This window comes from Sorex fumeus, unplaced genomic scaffold, assembly GCF_029834395.1.
Source record: "Sorex fumeus unplaced genomic scaffold, SorFum_2.1 ptg000006l, whole genome shotgun sequence".
Classification (NCBI taxonomy): domain Eukaryota; kingdom Metazoa; phylum Chordata; class Mammalia; order Eulipotyphla; family Soricidae; genus Sorex; species Sorex fumeus.
This window is the reverse complement of record NW_026606063.1, coordinates 37588803-37611746: the sequence shown is the minus strand read 5'-3', so window position 1 is coordinate 37611746 and position 22944 is coordinate 37588803. Positions and strand designations below refer to the sequence as shown.

Sequence of the window (22944 nt, the reverse complement as noted above, 5' to 3'; positions counted from 1 at the left end):
CCAATCCGGTTTTCTTCTTGGGAATCTGACCTCCTTATTGGCTAGCCTCTACCTTTCAACTGCCTGCTTTATGACATCATTCACCCACCAAACCTACCACCACCAGGTAGAATCTTGGGGTTCCCATGCAGTTGTTTGTAAACAAATTTGAATCATCATGGCAAGTGACCAGTGACCAATGACCAATCACCAGTGACCAGTCATCAGTACTGGACACTTGTGGTCTTCCGCTATAGTGTTTAGACATACTCTCGTATCGCCTCCTCTTCTCGTCTACCTTTCATCGGGATTTCCTCTTCTCTGACCATGTCAGGTAAGGAATAATACTTTTCAAAGCTTTTCATTAGATTTATCATCCCTAAACTTAGCAGTCAAGTAAAAACGGCATGTAGTAATGAAAGAAAGTATTCAAGTAGAAGTTTATAAGCCTCATTGTAGCTTGACTTTGACACTTGCTGTGTGATTTTAGACATTGGCTTTCTTTCTCTCACATACAAAGTGTTTTTCCTCATTTATTACATTATATTTTAGACATACTTACGAGCTCAAATACATGTGTATATATATGTGAGTGTTAGATTCTCTGTGTTCCTTTTCCTACATGATATTCATGAAGAAAAAGTAAATCAGAGACAGTATTTTGACAGAAACAGAAAATGTAGGTGCTGTGGAAAACTGTTAATATATACTAGCATATTTTTGCTGTAACAGTCTCTCCACTTGTATTTATACTTCATTATTTTAAATTTAGTTCTATTAAAAAGTAATAATCATTTATTTTTGAGTTTTCTATTTAATCTAGGTAATAAGGAAAAAAGGGGCATGGGGAAGGTGTGGAGTGCTGAGTGGTAGGGAGGCAAGCTCTCAAAGATAAGAAAGTTTGCGATCATTTTCATCAAGCATTGACCAATAGAAGCCAAGCCAATATGAGGGAGACTAAAATAGGAAATAAAGAAAGAATATGGATGGGAATTATCAAGGAAGGGGAACCCGTTTGGATAGAATGTTGGAGAGAACCAAAGATTTAAAATCAAAACAGAAAGAATATATGTTAAATATGCTGAGCTAACTACACTAAGAGCAAGTCAAAGGACTTTCCGTCAATAAATGCTAGGACTAGAAAGTATTCTATGCCTTGAGTAGGGTACCAGTAGGAAAACCAGTTAGTTTATCAGAAAGCCATCCTTGGTGGCCTTTTTCCTTATTATCTCTTAGAACACAGTACTTGGCGTTTGACAATTTGGAATATAAACATGCTTCAGAAATGATGCTTCCCATAAATAACTAATAGTGATTATCTAGGGGGATGGAAGAAACAGAATCTTCAATGTTTTTATTACATTCTGGTTTTTAAGTACATGTATACTCTGCCTGTCAAAATAAAGAAATGATATCTTCTAACTTGAATCAGGAGACTTGATTCATTTGTGTGGTAAGTAGGTTCCATGTTAAGACTGCTTGGCATCTTTACAAATATTACCTTCCTAACATGAGAGTATTTTGATAATAGCCAACTTGTGTTTTGAGATCCTAAGAGGAAATAGAAAAATCAAGTCTCGCATGTCTAATTACACATTTTTGACATTTTTGTGAAGTCTGAGTTTTCGTACATTCACTTAATCACTTAATCACTTAATCCCCGTTATTCATCGATTTATTCGAGCGGGTGCCAGTAACGTCCATTCATCCCGGTTGCGTGCTAGCGTAGCCCAATGGTATCTGTTCGTTTTAGGAACATGTAGAGCCTCAAACCGATCATTTAGGGTCTTGACGAAGAAGTCTGACCATCTTATAGGTGGGCGTCCACGTGATCTTTTGATGTCTCGTGGAATCCAATCAGTAATGGCTCTAGTCCAGCGGTTGTCTGTAAACCTCATTACATGTCCAGCCCATCTGATTTTTGATGTCTTGGCAAATGAGACAGCGTCCCTGATTCTTGAGCGTTGACGAAGATCAGAACTCTGGATTCTATCTCTCATTTGAGTGAATCGTGATATTCCAAGCATAGTTCTTTCGATTCCTCTTTGAGAGACCCGAATAGCGTTCTCATCCTGTTTTCGTAGGGTCCAGGTCTCTGAGGCATATGTTAATGCAGGAAGAATAGTGGAATCAAAGAGATGTGCTCGTAGCTGGAGGTTCTTTGTCCTTTTAGTTATTTCTTCAATGCTCTTGAAGGCATTCCAAGCCGCTCTCTTCCTCCTGCGTAACTCAGGTGCCAGGTCATTCATCATGTTGATTTCTCGACCTAAGTATATATAACTGTTGCATTCGGAGATGGTGGTTCCGTTGAGAGCGAATGGAGCGTCAGGAACAAGGCTTTTTCTCATAAACATTGTCTTCGCAAGATTCAGCTGTAGTCCGACCTTTCCACATTCACGGTCAAAGTCGTTCAGCATTTGTGCCGCTTGGTTGATGTTTGGTGTTATTAGAACGATGTCATCAGCAAAGCGGAGGTGGTGTAGTTGCCGACCATCTATCTTCACTCCCATGTTTTCCCATTCCAGCCGTCGCATGATGTTCTCGAGGGTGGCACTGAAGAGTTTTGGTGAAATGGTATCACCCTGCCGAAACCCTCTCTTGATATGGATGATTACTTCTTTGTAGAATGGTGAGATCTTGGTAGTGAATCCGCAATAGAGCTCACGAAGGATCCTGATGTATTGAGTTTGTACACCCTGATTGGCTAGGGCTTCTATGACCGCTTCCGTCTCAACAGAATCAAAGGCCTTCTTTAAATCAATGAACGTTAGACAGAGTGGCATCTTGAACTCCCGAGATACCTCAATGAGCTTGGTTACTGTGTGGATATGGTCGATGGTACTGAATCCTTTTCGGAATCCAGCTTGTTCACATGGTTGTCCTTCATCTAGTGTTCTGCTAATCCTATTCAGGATGACTCGAGTGAATAGTTTGTAGATGACAGACAATAGGCAGATTGGGCGATAGTTGCCAATGTCGTGGATGTCTCCTTTCTTGTATAGTAGTACAGTCTTGCTGGTTTTCCATTGGGATGGAACCTTGCATTCAGACAGGTAGCGTGTGAAGAGTCGAGCCAATGTATTGATGAGTACTGATGGTAAGTTCTTCAGGTGTTCAGGTCTGATCTTGTCTGGGCCAGGTGCTCTTTGTTTCTTTACCGACGAGATGGCATGTTGGATTTCGGAAGGGAGAACATTGGGAACGACATATCCATCATGTGGTATGTGGTATGTGGGCAAGTGGATGTGGCTATTAAAGAGATCTGAGTAGAAGTCATGAATAATCTTCTCCATTGCCCTTCTGGAAGATGTGATAGATCCATCATGATGTCGGAGGGCAGTCATCTTGGTTTTGTAGTTGGTGAAGGACAGGCGGGCATTACGAATGCTTTTCCCAGCTTCTCCCGCATCTACCAGTACTGCTGCTCTCCTGTTTTTGAGGTCATCCTTGATGGCTTCTCTGCACTGTTTTGCCAGTTCGGACGTTTGCTTGTGGTTGCCTGAGGCACGTGCCAAGCCACGTTGGCGAATAAGTTCAAGAGTGTTCGAAGAAAGACGGTTTTTTGTGGTTATCTCTCTCTTGGCATTCCTTGCACAATCATGGAGGTGCTGAATCATTCGATCGTATTCCTCATCAATGTTGTCAATGACGGCATCTTCCCATGTTGCCGCAACAGAGCCAAAGAGTTCCCAGTTGGTGGTTGTTCTGGGAGTCCTCTTCTTAAACCTTGCATTCTTTTCTCCTCGTTCTGTGAGGTAGAATTTTGCACGAAGAAGACGGTGGTCTGATCCCGTTTGGAATTTTGGGACAACAGCAACATTGGTTAGGCAAAACCGCCGATTGAATATGATGTGGTCTATTTCATTGTGGAACCGTCCATCGGGAGACTCCCATGTCCAACGTTTAGATTCAGCCTTTTGGAATTGTGAGTTACCATTACCATGGAAGGTTTTGGTTGACATGATGAACTCAGACAGTCTGTCACCCTGTTCGTTCCATTCCAGGCCATGGGTTCTGATGTGGAGTTCATCGACTGATCTTCTTGGTCCTATCTTGGCATTAAAATCACCGACAATGATCTTGTAGAAGGTGTTATCTTCTTTATAGAATTTCTCCAGCTCCATGTAGAATTTCTCAGTTTCTCTTTCACCATAACTGGATGTTGGTGCATAGACAACAAAGATAGAAACTGCCGGTAGTGAGCCACATTTATTCAAGTGTAATCGTCCGATTCGGGTTGTTAGGCATTCAAATGAATCAATGCTCGTGACTAAGTTTGTGTTGACAAGGATACCGACACTACCGACGCCTCTTTTATCACATGTTTCAAGGAACAGTTCTTCTCCAGTGTCGAAAACAGCATGATGGAATTGATGTCTACAGTTTAAAAAAATCACGTTCCCATTTCTGTTTAAAAACCTAATAAAATTTTTTCTGAAGTGAAAAAAAAAAATGCACAGAGCACTGAACGTCTCATACGTAGGCTAAAGGAAATATTGACAGAGGTTGGAGACATAGTACAAAGAACAGGGTGCTTGCCTTGCATGCAGTAGGCCTGGCTGGCTCCCTGGCACCTCATATGGCTCCATGAGCTCTGCCAGGAATGATTCCTGAGCGCAGAGCCAAGAGGAAGCTCTGAGCACCATCAGGTGTGGCTCCAACAAAAAAAAAAATAAAATAAAAGCATTTACGAACACACATAAGATACAATCCTGTTCATGTATTTTTAGATGCTTTCCACATCATGGGGTAGACAGGATAATGGCCATTCAAAAAGATTATCAATCTGCAAATGTTCATTTGTTTAGTAAAATCTTGACTGAATGGATTTGATGGCTGGGAATGGAGAGATTTGGTGCATTATCAGGTGAGTCACTGGCATAACATTTGTTTTGACAAAATGGAGGCAGAAGATGATGATGCAGATAGAAGAGAAGGTCACTTGACCATGGCGGCCAAGAAGTGAGCATATAGACACCAGACAGGCTACGTGGCAGTTTAACAAGTTAAAAGAAAACACAGGCTAAAGACCTTCTAGAGAAGCCATGTATCCTGGCTGAGACCATTGTCCCGGTGATGTGTATATTCAATTTCTGGCTTCCAGGGGTGTGGGGTGTTTTTTCTTCTGATGTTTAAACTATCCGGTGATTTGTTAGAGCACTCACAAAAAGAAAAAAAACGCACACACAACATTTCAATAACATAATAGCTTGTAAAAAGATAGTGCTCCATCAACAAATATTTGAAATCAGGACATATAAAATTTAAAAATCCCTTCCTATCTCATTCTTAAATAAACACAGTACTTGTTAATGGATCATGAGTTGCTGTTTGGCAGGATGCAACATGTAGAACTTGGGACGTAATCCTGGGACTTAAAACATGGCCAGCCTTACTTCATGCTGTATATTGATTTTGAAAGTATATTGGATTTTTATTATAATGGCTCCCCAAAATGCAGCTTTACAATGATGGAGAGCACTGAAGGGAATGTGAGATAATCTTATGTTGAAACTGGGATTTGATTAACCAGATACTCATACAGGATCTTAGAGATGTTGAGCTCTTGTAGTGCACTTGCACTGAAAAAGGTTGACCGAAATTCAAAACTGGCATCCCATACGGTCCCCTGAGACTGGCAGCAGTGATCCCTGTGCACAGGGAGTAACCCCTGAGCACCACCAACTGTGGGTCCCCCAAAGTTTTGTAAATGTCCTACTAAATTTTTTTCTTTATTTTTAAATTTTTCTTTATTTATTTATTTATTTTGCTCTTTGGGTCACACCCAGCGGATGCTCAGGGGTTACTCCTGCCTCTGCACTCAGGAATCACTCCTGGCGGTGCTTAGGGGAACATATGGGATGCTGGGAATCGAACACGGTTGGCCCCGTGCAAGGCAAACGCCCTACCCGCTGTGCTATTGCTGCAGTCCCTGTCCTTCTAAATTTTATGACTGGCTTTTGTGGCCTGGGGTTACCCCAATGTATCTTGTGACCAAAATCCTAACTGGCTTTTCTACTATCTTTTTTGACTCTAAAATTGGAAAAAAAAACCCTCATAATGTTCTTTTCAAAACATGAGATGCTACCCCTTTTCCATTCAAACTCTCCCATAGCTCCTAATTTTTCCCAAAGCCAAAGCCAACATTCTTACAATGACTGATAAGGCTCCCACTCTTTTTTTTCCTTTTTCTTTCTTTTCCTATCCTTTCCTTTCCTTTCTTTTCCCTTCCTTCCTTCCTTCCTTCCTTCATTTTTTCTCTCTCCTTCCTTCCTTTCTACATTGCTTCCTCCCTCCCTCCCCCTCCCTTCCTTCCTTCCTTCCTTCCTTCCTTCCTTCCTTCCTTCCTTTCTCTCTCTCTCTTATTTCGCTTATTAGGAATCAACAAATATTTTTTATTTGAAAAAAGACACAAAGTAAAAAGGTTAGTCTTTGAGTACCTGTCTCTGTCTCTGCTCAACCCTGCAATTCTAGTATAAATTCAGCCCTGGGGTCTTGGCTGATCCTTCACCAGCAAACTTTCTGATTTTGTCTTTGCACTGGCTCCTACTGGCTCTTCTTTTTCACTTCTAAATAATATTCCTACTCAGGGACTGAGCAATAATACAGGGGTTAATATATTAATATTCCATGTGACTGACCCTTGTTCTATCTCCAGCACCACATATGGTCCCACGATCACAACCAGGACTCACTCCTGAGCACAGAGACATTAGTACATGAGCACCACTGGCGCTGGCCCCAAAGCTTTTCTTACACACACACACACACACACACACACACACACACACACACAGAGTACAGTGATTAGGGTGCTTGGTATGTATGAGGACAATCCTCAAGGGTTCAAGCGATCATATGGGATGGATGTCAGGGATTGAACCCAGGTCCATCGTGTGCAAGGCAAATGCCTCAGCCACTGGGCTATCACTTCGGTCCAGATGACAACACTATTTTCAATCACAACGGCTTTCAAAATTCCTTGGGTACATTCTGACTCCCTTTATAGATACCCAATTATTCCATACATCTTGAGATTTTTCTAATCGGTGGTGTAATTTATCTCAATAATTGGTTTTAATTATATATCTAAATTGTTTCTCATCTGCCAAATCCAATTGTCCCTTTCAACCTCCATCCAGCAGGGGTCAGTCACAGAGAATGAGACAAGCACATACGTAGAAAAAACATCTGGATTTTTCACGTTTTAGGGTTGCCTGGACAGCCATCAGTGTTCTCACAGGAAGGTCAATCCAATTCAATATTTCTCCCCCAACCCCACCAGAACCCAATAGATGAACCACTGTTGAAGTTGAAAGAGACATCAAGGACAGTTAGGAAGTACATCAATATGCCCTAGGTACATGGAGAGTAGAGGATGGTGTAGTTCACGGAGAATCAGTAGGCACCCTTAAAATATAAAGTTGTGGGGCTGGAGAGATATCACAGCGGGTAGGGCATTTGCCTTGCACGCGGCCAACCCGGGTTCGATTCCCATCATCCCATATGGTCCCCTGAGCACCGCCAAGAGTAACTCCTGAGTGCAGAGCCAGGAGTAACCCCTGTGCGTCACCGGGTGACCCAAAAAACAATATATATATATATATATATACATATGTATATGTATATATAGAGAGAGAGAGAGAAAGAGAGAGAGTTGTTGGGGCAGGAGAGATAGTTCAGTGGGCAGGGCACCTGTCTTGCACCCAGTCCACTGAGCTCCTCCAGGAGTGATTCCTGAGTGTAGAACCAGGAGAAAGCCTTGAGCATGGCTGGACGAGGTCCCAAAACCAAACTAAATGAATAAATCCGAATGTGAACGTTTTCTATTATATTTTTGGCCATATTGTCCCCTAAATGTAGAACACCCTAAACAGTATTAGTCTATGTTTGCCTGGCACAAGTTGCCACTGGCAGATACTTTGTCATCTATTCTATCCTTGGCTGCTAATCATTCTGGGTGTATGTTTGCTAGCAAAATACTCAAACCTTAGGGATTTTTGTGAGGGGATGATTTCTTATATCAATTCATCACTTCCTAAGCCTAAAGTAAGTAATAATGTATATTATAAAGTACAAATATATAATTTAATTTTATTAAACTGGAGCGATAGCACAGCGGGTAGGGCGTCTGCCTTGCACGCAGCCAACATGGCCGACCCGAGTTCGATTCCTCCGCCCTTCTTGGAGAGCCCAGCAAGCTACCGAGAGTATTCGATATGCCAGACACTTAATCACTTAATCACTTAACTTCCCGTTAGTCATCGATTTGCTCGAGCGGGCACCAGTAACGTCTCCATTTGTCCCTATCGCGTGCTACTGTAGCCCAATGGCATCTGTTCGCTCCGGGAACATGAAGGGCCTCAAACCGATCGTTCATGATCTTGACGAAGAAGTCTGACCATCTGGTAGGTGGGCGGCCACGCGGTCTTTTGACATCCCGTGGAATCCAATCAGTAACAGCTCTAGTCCAACGGTCGTCTTTAAATCTCATTACGTGACCAGCCCATCTGATTTTCGACACCTTGGCAAATGAGACAGCGTCCCTGATCCTTGATCGTTGACGGATGTCAGAACTCCGGATTCGTTCTCTCATTTGAGTGAAACGTGATATTCCAAGCATAGCTCTTTCTATTCTTCTTTGGGAGACCTGAATAGCATTCTCATCCTGTTTGCGTAGGGCCCAGGTCTCTGAGGCATATGTTAATGCAGGAAGAACAGTGGAATCAAAGAGATGTGCCCGGAGCCAGAGGTTCTTCGTCCTCTTAGCTATTTCTTCAACGTTCTTGAAGGCGTTCCAAGCCGCTCTCTTCCTCCTGCGCAGCTCGGGTGCCAGATCATTTGTCATGTTGACCTCTCGACCTAGGTACACATAGCTGTTGCATTCGGAGATGGTCATTCCATTGAGAGCGAATGGGGCATCAGGAACAAGGCTGTTTCTCATAAACATTGTCTTCGTGAGATTCAGCTGTAGTCCTACCTTTCCACACTCACGGTCAAAGTCGGCCAGCATTTGTGCCGCTTGGCTGATGTTTGGTGTTATTAAAACAATGTCATCAGCAAAGCGGAGGTGGTGCAGTTGCCGACCATCTATCTTCACTCCCATTCCTTCCCATTCCAGTCGTCGCATGATGTTCTCGAGGGTGGCACTGAAGAGTTTCGGTGAAATGGTATCACCCTGCCGCACCCCTCTCTTGACATCAACGATCACTTCTTTGTAGAATGGTGAGATCCTGGTAGTGAATCCGCAATAGAGCTCACGGAGGATCCTGATGTATTGGGCTTGAATGCCCTGATTGGCTAGGGCTTCAATGACCGCTTCCGTTTCAACAGAATCAAAGGCCTTCTTTAAATCAATGAACGTTAAACAGAGCGGCATCTTGAACTCCCGAGAAACCTCAATGAGCTTGGTTATTGTGTGGATATGGTCGATGGTGCTGAATCCTTGGCGGAACCCTGCTTGCTCGCATGGCTGTCCTTCATCTAGTGTTCTGCCAATCCTATTTAGGATGACTCGAGTGAACAACTTGTAGATGACAGACAATAGGCAGATCGGGCGATAGTTGCCAATGTCATGGATGTCTCCCTTCTTGAACAGTAATACGGTCCTGCTGGTTTTCCATTGGGACGGAACCTTGCATTCAGATAGGTAGCGAGTGAAGAGCCGAGCCAGTGTATTGATGAGTACTGACGGCAGGTTCTTCAGGTGTTCAGGTCTGACCTTGTCTGGGCCGGGTGCTGTTTGTTTCTTTACCGACGAAATGGCGTGTCGGATTTCGGAAGGGAGAACGTTGGGAACGACATATCCATCCTGTGGAATTTGGTATGTCGGCAAGTGGACATGGCTATCGAAGAGATTTGAGTAGAAGTCATAGATAATCTTCTCCATTGCCGTTCTGGAGGATGTGATGGATCCATCAGGACATCGGAGAACAGTCATCTTGGTCTTATAGTTGGCGAAGGACAGGCGGGCGTTACGAATACTTTTCCCGGCTTCTGCCGCATCTACCAGTACTTCTGCTCTTCTCTCTTTGAGGTCTTCCTTCATCGCATCTCTGCACTGCTTTGCGAGCTCGGACGTTAGTTTGCGGTTGCCTGAGGCATGCGCCAAACCACACTGGCGAATTAGCTCAAGAGTTTTCGAAGATAGGCGACTTTTTGTGGCTATCTCTCTCTTGGCGTTCCTCGCACATTCATGGAGGTGCTGAACCAGTCGATCATATTCCTCGTCAATGTTGTCAACAATGGCATCTTCCCATGTTGCCGCAATAGTACCAAAGAGTTCCCAGTTGGTGGTCATTCTGGGAGTTCTCTTTTTGAACTTTGCAGCCCTTTCTCCCCGCTCTGTGAAGTAGAATTTTGCACGAAGGAGACGGTGGTCCGATCCCGTTCGAAATTTTGGGACAACAGCGACAGCAGTCAGGCAAAACCGTCGATTGAATATGACGTGGTCCATTTCGTTGTGGAATCGTCCACCGGGAGATTCCCATGTCCATCGTTTAGATTCTGCCTTCTGGAACTGTGAGTTACCATGAATGGTCTTGGTCGACATGATGAACTCAGACAGTCTCTCACCCTGTTCGTTCCATTCTAGGCCATGGGTCCCGATGTGAAGTTCTTCAGCTGATCTTCTCGGTCCTATCTTGGCATTAAAATCACCCACAATAATCTTGTAGAAGGTGTGGTCTTCTTTATAGAACTTCTCTAGCTCCATGTAGAACTTCTCGATTTCTCTTTCATCATAATGAGATGTTGGTGCGTAGACAACGAAGATAGAAACTGCAGGCAGTGAGCCACATCTATTCAAATGTAAACGTCCGATTCGGGTTGTTAGGCATTCGAATGAATCAATGCTCTTGGCCAAGTTTCCGGACCCGCGTGGCAGCTCCGGCCGAGACCCACGCACGACTGAAGACCCACAGAACAAGATAAGCGGAACTCTCTGAGGCCTTGGACTCCAGGCTCGGCGAACCCAGGGACAGAGCTTCTCTGCTTGCTCCCACCACCACAGGTGACAAAGGGATTCTAATCAGGAGCCCCACCCTACCCTGCCCTGTCTGCTTCCTTCCATCAACCACCCAGGGATCGAATTGTGCACAGGAGACCCACCTTACCCAGATAAATACCCCACTGGCAGACTTCCACTCTCGACACTACTTCCACTACCCAGCCGTCGCCACACTCCAGGTCGCTTTCCGGACCCGCGCGGCCGCAAGCGGCTGCGCGACACATCATAAGACACTAAATACCCATCTTCCGGAATTGTCGTACCATATTTGATAGGGTTCAAATATGGTAACACCTACAAGGGTGATTAGAGGTCACTCCAAAAGCCTCTATCCCTCTCGGAAAGACTGGCAAGCTACCGAGAGTATTCCGCCCGCACGGAAGAGCCTGGCAAGCTATCCGCTGTGTATTCGATATGCCAAAACCAGTAACTACAACTGGTCTCATTCACCTGACCCTGAAGGCTTCACCGACATGGCAGCACTGAGAAGGATGAGAAAGGAGAGGCCGACAAAATCTCAAGGCCGACCTAGGCTGCCACAACGAAGGAAGACAAAAATGATCGTCTGTACTTTCAATACACGTACGCTAGCATCAGATGCATCCATCGAGGACCTGATGGTACAAGCGCGAATGATCAAGTACGACATCATTGGTCTGACCGAGACAAGAAGGCACGAATCTCACCATGCCGTTTTCGACACTGGAGAAGAATTGTTCCTCAGAACATGAGATAAAAGAAGTGTTGGAGGCGTCGGTGTCCTTGTCAACACAAACTTGGCCATGCAAGACACAGTAACAACAAAGTCTCCAATGGAGACGTTACTGGGTCCGCTCAAGCAAATCGATGATCAACGGGAGGGCCTATATAAAATATATTAGTAATAATGTAATGCTATTAACAAGGCACTATAAATGATTACCTAGAAATTTTATTGATTTATTAATAAAATATGTAAGCTCAATAGAATAAAAGGAGAATTTAGCTAACTTCAGAGTCTGAGGAAGATGAAACTGTTATAACTGTCTTGCAGGATTCCATCTCCCTAGCCTCCTTCTTTCTACCTCTCTCTCTATCCAATCCGGTCTTCTTCTTGGGAATCTGACCTCCTTATTGGCTAGCATCTACCTTTCAACTGCCTGCTTTATGACATCAATTTCCCACCAAACCTACCACCACCTGGTAGAATCTTGAGGTTCCCATGCAATTGTCTGTAAACAAATTTGAATCATCATGGCAAGTGACCAGTGACCAATGACCAATCACCAGTGAACAGTCATCAGTACTGGACACTTGTGGTCTTCGGCTTCAGTGTTCAGACATACTCTCGTATTGTCTCCTCTTCTCATCTATCTATTGTCGATATTTCCTCTTCTCTGACCATGTCAGGTAAGGAATAATACTTTTCAAAGCTTTTCATTAGATTTCTTGTCCTAAACTTAGTAGTCAAGTAAAAATATCGTGTAATAATGGAAGAAAATATTCAACTAGAATTTATAAGCATCATTGTAGCCTGACTTTGACATTTGCCATGTGATTTTAGACATTGAGTTACTTTCTCACACCTACAAAAATTTTCCTCATTTATTACATTATATTTTAAACAGACTTAGAAGCTCAAATACACGTTTGTATGTGAGTGTTAATTCTCCTTGTTTCCTTTTCCTTTTAATGGCGATTTGTTTATGATATCCATGAAAAAAATCAGAGACAGTAACTGATAGAAAAAGAAGAAAGTAGATGCTGTAGAAAACTGTGAATGTATACCAAGATATTTTATCTGTAACGGTCTCTCCACTTGTATTTACAATTGAGTATTTTAAATTTAGTGCTATTACAAAGTAACAATCATATGTCTTTGAGTTTTCTATCTAAACTAGGTGATGAGAAAAAATGGAGGTGTGGGGAAGTTGTGAAATGCTGAGCGGTAGGGAGGCAAGTCCTCAAAGGTAAGACAGTTTAGGGTCTTTTTCATCAAACATTGACCAACAGAAGCCAAGAAGTAGAGGTTGCTGTGAGGGAGAATAAAATAGATATAAAGAAAGACTATGGAGGGGTTTATTAAGAAAGAGGAAGCAGTTTGGGATAGAATGTTGAAGAGAATCAAACGAAGATTTCAAATCAAAAGAGAAAGAATAGAGTTAAATATTCTGAAATCAAGTCAAATCAGTTTACTTTAATAACTGCTAGGACTAGAAGGTGTACTATGCCTCAAGTAGAGTACAAGTAGGAAAAACATTTAACAGAAAGCCGTGCTGGTGGTTTCTATTCTTCTTATCTCTTAGAAGAACACAGTTGACACTTATCTGTTTTGAATATAAACAAGCATCAGAAATGATGCTTCCTATAAATAACCAAAACTAGTTATCTAAGGGGATGGGAGAAATGAAATCTTCAATGTTTTTTATTAGATTCTAGTTTGTAAGCTACATGTATGCTCTGCTTGTTAAAATAAAGAAATGATATCTTTTAAATTGAATCAGGAGAATTGATTCTTTTGTGTGGTAAGTAGGTTTCAAGTTAAGGCTACTTGTCATCTTGACAAAGATTTTCTTCCTAACAGGAGAGCATTTTGATAACAGTTGACAACTGTTTTTAGATTCTAAGAAGAAGTGGAAAAGTGAAGTCTCACATGTCTAATTACACACTTATTTCAATTGTGTGGAGTCTGAGTTTTCCTAAATTAAAAATATTTAAATTGGACTTTAGTGATCATTCTTAAACATTGGGAATGACATTTTCCTCGTTGATAAAGATAACTGTATTCTAGGTTTTTGAAATGAATTTGAAATTTTTGTGACAATTTTTTTAATGATCTTTTTTTTGCTACTTGTGTGTTTTACTGAAATTGTACGCTATGTTTAATACCTGTTGTTTGCTGGTTAATCTTCAGAGGTATGAATGAGAATAAAAATGTCATTTCTTGTACTTATCATATTTCATTCTGCTATTCACTCATCGAAAATGTATTTTTGGCTCCCAAACGCAATCACATTTCTATTATTTTCTGCTTGTTATGTAAGTTATGGTAAACCTTTTCTATTTTATGGACCGCCTAGGTGGGCACTCAAAAATCGTCTTCCATTGTATTTGCTGGCTATCACTTTTTTCAAAAGTACAATTTTGTCTTCATCTTGTATACATGCCACAATTTATTAATGAACTTATTGTACTGTTTTCTTGGTTTTGTTTTGGGATCACATCCAGTGTGACTCAGGTTGTACTCCTGGGTCTGCTCTCAATCACTTACTGTACTATGCTGCTTACAACATAGCCCTGTCACTGTCACTGTCACAGTCCTCCCGTTGTTCATCAATTTGCTTGAGCGGGCCCAGTATCGTCTCCATTGTGACACTTGTTACTGTGTTCGGCATATCATATTTCATTGATATCTATATACTTCTTATTCAGTTCTGTGATACATGTTTTGCATGATGTTTTTCTTTATCTTTATGACTTCTCCCATGTAAATCACATGAAATAGAGAAACTTTATTTATGTATCCTATTATGCTTAAGTAGAGTTGTTAGTAGCTACTTTGCTGGAGAGCAACTTAAGACAGAGAATTTAAATAACAGTCTTCCTTCCAAAAGCACTACTTGAGAAAAACTCAAGTAGTCATTTTTGAGCTAGAATCAGAAACCAGGGTAAGGTTGCCAACCTGCAATTCATCAATGAGATTGAGTCATATGTGAACCGTACGTAACTGATATGAATAGCACAAGCCAAAAGAAAACCTGAAGATTACAATGGAAATAATTGTAATGACCGCCAATGCCTATATTAATGTATGTTATCTTCCTTCTAGCTTCTGCATTGCAGTGAACAAGGCACAGTTCTGGCAAGAAAGTTGCCATGCCCCCTTGCTCCCATAGCTAGGTTCCTTGACCTGGTAATACAAAAGGGACAGAGGGAGTACGGGAGGGGATAACATGCTTGTCTTGTACGCAGCCAATTCAGTTGGATCTCTGTCACTGCATACACTTTCTAAGCGTTACAAGGGGTCACTCCAGAGTACAGAGCCAGGAAGAGCTCAAGATCATTGCCGGGTTTGGTCCAAACTCCAACCTACCCCAGTCCCATTAAAGATGATGGGAAAACTTGAGCAAGTCCTATGCCATCTCTGGGCTTCAGGTTTCTTTCTTCTCCAATAAAATGTTAATCATTCTCTTAGGACTTCTGATTTTTAAATGCTTCCATTCTAGGAAATAATGTATGAGTTCAATAGGAGAGCAAGCTACAGGTAGAGCGAGGGGAAAAAGAAACTAGCTGTAAGCAAGAAATCCATGTACAAACATCACTGGAGTCTTGTATAGCGCTGTTTTCACTTTGGGAGCACGGTGACAAATACACAAAGTGCCAAAATGTTCCAGCCCTTCAACCACCCAAATGCTTTGACTTTTGGTAACCCGATTGACTGTTGGTATTAGGAATTTCTCTATAGCTAAAAGTCTAAGTTAATATTGTTCCTCTCAAACGTTGTAAGAGATTCTCAGTCTCACAGATTCTTTTTGTCACCCTCTTGTTCCTTACAGAAAATTTTCAAAATCCGTCTATATTGGGAACTTCACATTCTCTGCCGCTTCCCCTTCCCGTGGTGAACAATGCAGCTTCCCTACCAGGAAGTGTCTGCAACTACTCCAGAGTATCTGCTCCAGCTGGTAGTTCTGCTTGGCTCCTGCCCTCAGCCTCTGGCACCTCTTTCCAAACACCGATGGGTAGTGCCTATCTTTACCAACATTCTAGACAATGATGCTGTCTGGAATGTCTGGCCAAAGCCACATATCCACTTCGGCTGCTTCCTACCCGAATGTTTTGGAATGGGATATTGCAGGAAGCGCTGTAAAGAAGTCTTCCATGGGAGACTTTACTCTGACTATCATTGACCAAGACACTGCTGTCTCTTCCATGTCTATGGCAGCTCGCTATGAGAAAACCTTAGATACCGACAACATAGTGTCTGTGTACCCATCACTTTCTGCCAGTCTTGTGGAGAGGACACTATCTCAGGTTCCAAATCAGAGTCATAGCCTGTCGCTTCCCTAACAGGAAGGAAGCCAGATGTATTACTATCATCAGGAGACTCAGGAACCTCTCCTTTCTGGACAACCTGATTCATGCCTGCAATCTTATGGCTCCATGACATTCACAGGGGTTAGGGTTCTGCCCTCCAAACTTACAGCAACTTATTCCCAGAAATGGTCATGGTTCTAAAAAAAGGTCCAGCCCCCAAAGAACCGACCACCAGCCTCCACCTCTGGAATCTACTACTCTGTGTCTGCTCAACCTATCACAGAATCGGGTTATCAAGTTGAGTAAAATGGAGGTCTGCCATTCAAATGTTGGGGTCAAATCTGCATGGGAAACTGTCTATAGAGAGGTGGCATTTGAGTTTAAGAAATTGAGATTTTTAATTTATGAAACCTGAAGTTAAACTCAGTTTAAGTTTAAACTCCCCTCAATCATTTTACAGCACCTTATTTTCACACTCAACATAAGAGCTCCTAATGAAGGTTGGAAGGTATGAGAGTATAATGGCCGTTTAGGTTTCGTAAATCGAATACACAACGGATAGCTTGCCAGGCTCTTCCATGCGGGCAGGATACTCTCGGTAGCTTGCCAGTCTTTCCGAGAGGGCTAGAGGCTTTTGGGGCGACCTCTAATCACCCTTGTAGGTGTTACCATATTTGAACCCTATCAAATATGGTACGACAATTCCAGAAGATGGGTATTTAGTGTCTTATGATGTGTCCAGAAAGCATCCTGGAGTGTGGCGATGGCTGGGTAGTGGAGGTAGTGTCGATAGTGGAAGTCTGCCAGTGGGGTATTTATCTGGGTAGGGTGGATCTTCTGTGCACAATCCGATCCCTGGGTGGCTGATGGAAGAAGACAGGGCAGGGTAGGGTGGGGCTCCTGATTAGAATCCCTTTGTCACCTGTGGTTGGTGGGAGCAAGCAGAGAAACTCTGTCCCTGGGTCCGCCGACCTGGAGTCCAAGGTCTCAGAGAGTTCCGCTTATCTTGTTCTGTGGGTCTTCAGTCGTGCGTGAGTCTCGGCCAGAGCTGCCACTGGGTCCGGAAAGCGTCCTGGAGTGTGGCGACGGCTGGGTAGTGGAGGTAGTGTCGATTGTGTATTTGATATGCCAAAACCAGTAACTATAACTGGTCTCATTCACCTGACCCTGAAGGCTTCACTGACATGGCAGCACTGAGAAGGATGAGAAAGGAGAGGACGACAAAAATCTCAAGGCCGAACTAGGCTGCCACAATGAAGGAAGACAAAAATGATCATCTGTACTTTCAATGCACGTACGCTAGCATCAGATACATCCATCGAGGACCTGATGGTACAAACGCAAATGATCAAGTACGACATCATTGGTCTGACCGAGACAAGAAGGCACGAATCTCACCATGCCGTTTTCGACACTGGAGAATAGTTCCTCGGAACATGCAATAAAAGAGGTGTCGGAAGCGTCGGTGTCCTTGTCAACACAAACTTGGCCAAGAGCATTGATTCATTCAAATACCTAATAACCTGAATCGGACGTTTACATTTGAATAGATGTGGCTCACTGCCTGCAGTTTTTATCTTCGTTGTCTACACACCAACATCTCATTATGATGAAAGAGAAATCGAGAAGTTCTATATGGAGCTGGAGAAGTTCTATAAAGAAGACCACACCTTCTACAAGATCATCGTGGGTGATTTTAATGCCAAGATAGGACCGAGAAGATCAGCTGAAGAACTTCACATTGGGACCCATGGCCTAGAATGGAATGAACAGGGTGAGAGACTGTCTGAGTTCATCATCCACGGTAACTCACAGTTCCAGAAGGCAGAATCTAAACGTTAGACATGGGAGTCTCCCAGTGGACAATTCCACAATGAAATAGACCACATCATATTCAATCGATGGTTTTGCATGACCGATGTTGCTGTTGTCCCAAAATTTCGAACGGGATCGGACCACCGTCTCCTTCATGAAAATTCTACTTCACAGAGCAGGGAGAAAGGGCTGCAAAATTCAAAAAGAGAACTCCCAGAACGACCACCAACTGGGAACTCTTTGGCACTATTGCGGCAACATGGGAAGATGCCATTGTTGACAACATTGACGAGGAATACGATCGACTGGTTCAGCACCTCCATGAATGTGCGAGGAACGCCAAGAGAGAGATAGCCACAAAAAGTCGCCTATCTTCGAAAACTCTTGAGCTAATTCGCCAGTGTGGTTTGGCGCATGCCTCAGGCAACCGCAAACTAACGTCCGAGCTCGCAAAGCAGTGCAGAGATGCGATGAAGGAAGACCTCAAAGAGAGAAGAGCAGAAGTACTGGTAGATGTGGCAGAAGCTGGGAAAAGAATTCGTTACGCCCGCCTGTCCTTCGCCGACTACAAGACCAAGATGACTGCCCTCCGATGTCCTGATGGATCCATCACATCCTCCAGAACGGCAATGGAGAAGATTATCCATGACTTCTACTCAAATATCTTCGATAGCCATGTCCACTTGCCGACATACCAAATTCCACAGGATGGATATGTCGTTCCCAACGTTCTCCCTTACGAAATCCAACACGCCATTTCGTCGGTAAAGAAACAAACAGCACCCGGCCCAGACAAGGTCAGACCTGAACACCTGAAGAACCTGCCGTCAGTACTCATCAATACACTGGCTCGGCTCTTCACTCGCTACCTGTCTGAATGCAAGGTTTCGTACCAATGGAAAACCAGCAGGACCGTACTAATGTTCAAGAAGGGAGACATCCATGACATTGGCAACTATCACCCGATCTGCCTATTGTCTGTCATCTACAAGTTGTTCACTCGAGTCATCCTAAATAGGATTGGCAGAACACTAGATGAAGGACAACCATGCGAGCAAGCCGGGTTCCGCAAAGGATTCAGCACCATTGACCATATCCACATGATAACCAAGCTCATTGAGGTTTCTCGGGAGTTCAAGATGCCGCTCTGTTTAACGTTCATTGATTTAAAGAAGGCCTTTGATTCTGTTGAGACGGAAGCGGTCATTGAAGCCAATCAGGGCATTCAAGCCCAATACATCAGGATCCTCCGTGAGCTCTATTGCGGATTCACTACCAGGATCTCACCATTCTACAAAGAAGTGATCGTTGATGTCAAGAGAGGGGTTCGGCAGGGTGATACCATTTCACCAAAACTCTTCAGTGCCACCCTCGAGAACATCATGCGATGAATGGAATGGGAAGGAATGGGAGTGAAAATAGATGGTCGGCAATTACACCACCTCCGCTTTGCTGATGACATTGTTTTAATAACACCAAACATCAGCCAAGAGGCACAAATGCTGGCCGACTTTGACCATGAGTGTGGAAAGGTAGGACTACAGCTGAATCTTACGAAGACAATGTTTATGAGAAACAGCCTCGTTCCTGACGCCCCATTCGCTCTCAACGGAATGACCATGTCCAAATGCAACAATTATGTGTACCTAGGTCGAGAAGTCAACATGACAAATGACCTGGCACCCGAGCTGCGCAGGAGGAAGAGAGAGGCTTGGAACGCCTTCAAGAATGTCGAAGAAATAGCTAAGAGGATGAAGAACCTCCGGCTCCCGGCACATCTCTCTGATTCCACTGTTCTTCCTGCATTAACATATGCCTCAGAGACCTGGGCCCTATGCAAACAGGATGAGAATGCTATTCAGATCTCCCAAAGAAGAATAGAAAGAGCTATGCTTGGAATATCACGTTTCACTCAAATGAGAGAAAAAATTCGGAGTTCCGACATCCGTCAACGATCAAGAATCAGGGACGCTGTCTCATTTGCCAAGGTGTCAAAAATCAGATGGGCTGGTCTCGTAATGAGGTTTAAAGACGACCGCTGGACTAGAGCTGTTACTGACTGGATTCCACAGAATGTCAGAAGACCGCGTGGCCGCCCACCTACCAGATGGTCAAACTTCTTCGTCAAGATCATGAACAATCGGTTTGAGGCTCTTCGTGTTCCCAGAGTGAACAGATGCCATTGGGCTACACTAGCACGTGACAGGGACAAATGGAGACGTTACTGGCGCCCGCTCGAGCAAATCGACGACTAACGGGAAGTTAAGTGATTAAGTGATTAAGGTTTCGTAAAGAAACCTTCAAGAGCTTAACAAGGAATGCCACATTTTCATAGATGATCAGTCCCCAATATTACCACAGCCAAATTAGACACCATTTCTTAAACTATAGATTTTGTGATTTCTAAAGATATTTCAGAACTCTGATTGTGATGGTGGCACAGTAAATTTCCCTTACTTTATTGTACAACCTGGGCTGGAGCGATAGCACAGTGGGTAGGGCGTTCGCCTTACAAGCGGCCAACATGGCCGACCCGAGTTCGATTCCTCCGCCCCTCTCGGAGAGCCCGGCAAGCTACCGAGAGTATTCGATATGCCAGACACAGTAACAACAAAGTCTCCAATGGAGACGTTACTGGGCCCGCTCGAGCAAATCGACGATCAACGGGAGGGCCTTTACCTTTACCTTTACCTTTATTGTACAACAAGATTCTAATTACACCATGTAATCAGAAATCCTATCCAAAGTTATCAAACCTAGAATCTCTAATTGAGCACAGATTTCATGATGAAGTGGTGCTTCATTCCTTCTCCTATTCCATGATATGAACTGTCCTTTTATTTATTTTCAAAAACGTGAAGAATTGACTATTTTATGCTAAGATCTGTATAGCATTTTATAGTTTAAAAATCTCTAGCTTGAAAAATATCTTTAGCTTGGGAAGGGGCTGGAGCTACAGCACAGCAGGTAGGATTCTTGCCTTGCACGAGGCTGACCTGGGTTTAATTCTCAGCATCCCATATTGCCCACTGAGCACAGACAGAAGTGATTCCTGAGTGCAGAGCCTGGAGTAACCCCTGAGCATCGCCAGATGTGACCCAAAGGGAAAAAATCTTTAGTTTGGAGGAGGCAGAAAGTGGGTAACCACCACAGTGCTCAGGGGTTATACCTGGCTCTGTGCTCAAGGATCACTGCTGAAACTGCTTGAGAAATCGTATGTGATGCTGAGGATCAAACTGAGGTCATCAGTGTGCAGGGCAAGGGATTTACTGACTTCAATATCCCTCTGTCCCACGTCACTTATTTTTAAGTGTGGTTGACACAAAACACTTTGAAACAAAGAAAGTCAAGAAAAATGGCACAACATGAACAACAGTGAGAACTACAGCATGTAATCTTTGGGCACAGGGCCTTGTCAATAATCCTTAGAAGAGCAAGTAACAATGCCTTGCCCATTGCTGGTAGGTGCACAATGGTGGCACCACTAGTTGTGTGGAGGGAGAATCTCATTTACCAGAGACTGATTTATTCCTTGGTTCCTTTGTAGTGATGGATTCCCTGGGAATGGAGACTTCCCTGGCATTGCGACCTTTGGGTCAGACATTTGGTCTGACACAATATTCAGCACTGCCCACATCTTTCAGTAACAGGATTCAAATATTTGAGAGTAACCCACCACCAGAGCTTAGGGATGTTCCCATAATAGCGCCATCCCATAGTAATCTGGCTCTGCTTCCAGCTTGAACTGAGGAACAAAGAGATGAGAATTTGGATGAGATGAAAATTAACTTTCAAAGTCTCTGGAGACCTACCAAATCCTAATAGAAAACCAAGATCCTCCACTGTGCCCTTTAGAAATCGCTGATATCCATCAGCTCTTGGCCTGCATTGATCCCATCAGCCAAGAGCAACAGCCTGGTACTGAAACTTACTGGTCAGGAAAAGAATGGTCTACGTTTGGAGGACCCAGGGCCACTTGAAATGGGGATTGAATCTGGCAGTAGGTTTGCAGACATCACGACACTGGTGGAAGATATACATATTCCCCAGCTCTTTGATTGCTTAAAAGACCTAGACCAATGCAAATATCTGCAGGTAATGAACACCACGGACATCATCACTCTGAATCAGGTGCAAGAAAATGCAAGTGGCACTAAGGGTAACTCCCATCCAACCCAGAAGAACAAAGGTGAGGCCTCTGAGCCTCTTGAGGGAAAACCCAAGGCCAAAATCCAGCTAAAAGACCCAGAATGCTTGGTACGGGGAGCAGTGCTTATTTGTAATGCTGCAGTCAGTGAGAGGTGTCCAGTGACCATGGCAAAACATAACAGCGAACCTCAGAAAACTGAATCCAGCAGGATCAGTGAGAAAAAGAGCCATGGGCAGGAGAAGACAAAAAGGGCCAGAGAAAACTCTAAGAATGCTGAGGAGAGGAAGCGAACAGGGTACAAAGTCAAGGCAGAAGAGAAGCCCACCATTGCCAAGATGAAACGCAAAAAAAGTCAACCTGAGCTTTGCCAAGACACCTTTCAAAAGCCCCACAGCTGCCTAGGCATGCACATGCTGGAGTCTGTGCAAGTGTTTCATGCTCTGGGGAAGAAGAGTGATCCAAAGCCTGGATTTTCTTCCTCCCGGGTCCTGGGTAGCTCAAAGAAGCCCAGCAATTTCCAGCCATCCTCAGCTGTCAAACCTTGGCTAGGTGCTACACAGAATGGAAAAGGCCTTGAGAAAACTCAGGTCCAAGTGTAGAAACCAAGTAGCAGTGCTGAAGAACGTTCGTCTCCATCCCAGTATGACCTGCCACCTCCTGGGAAGGTCAAATTGGTACCTCTGCCTTTTCCAACCATAGAGAAGCCACAAGCTCGGCCTGTTCCTCGGAGACCACAACTCAGATCCGCCAACTGCCGCCAATTCATTCCTGCCAACCACTGCATCTTTGCCTCGTCCTGCCAAACCAGCTGAGCCCATTTCGACCAATCCATCTCGTTCAGGTTTGCTGAACCCTACTAGCTGACCTATGCCTCATCCCGCAACTTCTAGGCCTGTTCTCTACAAGACAATAGCTAGCACTTCTTTCCAGCAGGAGCCCCTTAACTCTTTGTGCACAAGCGCCAGTCTCCACCCAAACA

The 22944-nt window shown here is 43.7% G+C and overlaps 1 pseudogene; it reads left to right on the top strand.

Annotated features, from left to right (window-relative positions):
• The first annotated feature begins 12309 nt into the window (after positions 1–12309).
• The window catches only part of LOC130031486 (uncharacterized protein C2orf78-like), a 29410-nt pseudogene continuing 18775 nt past the window's right edge, over positions 12310–22944 (top strand).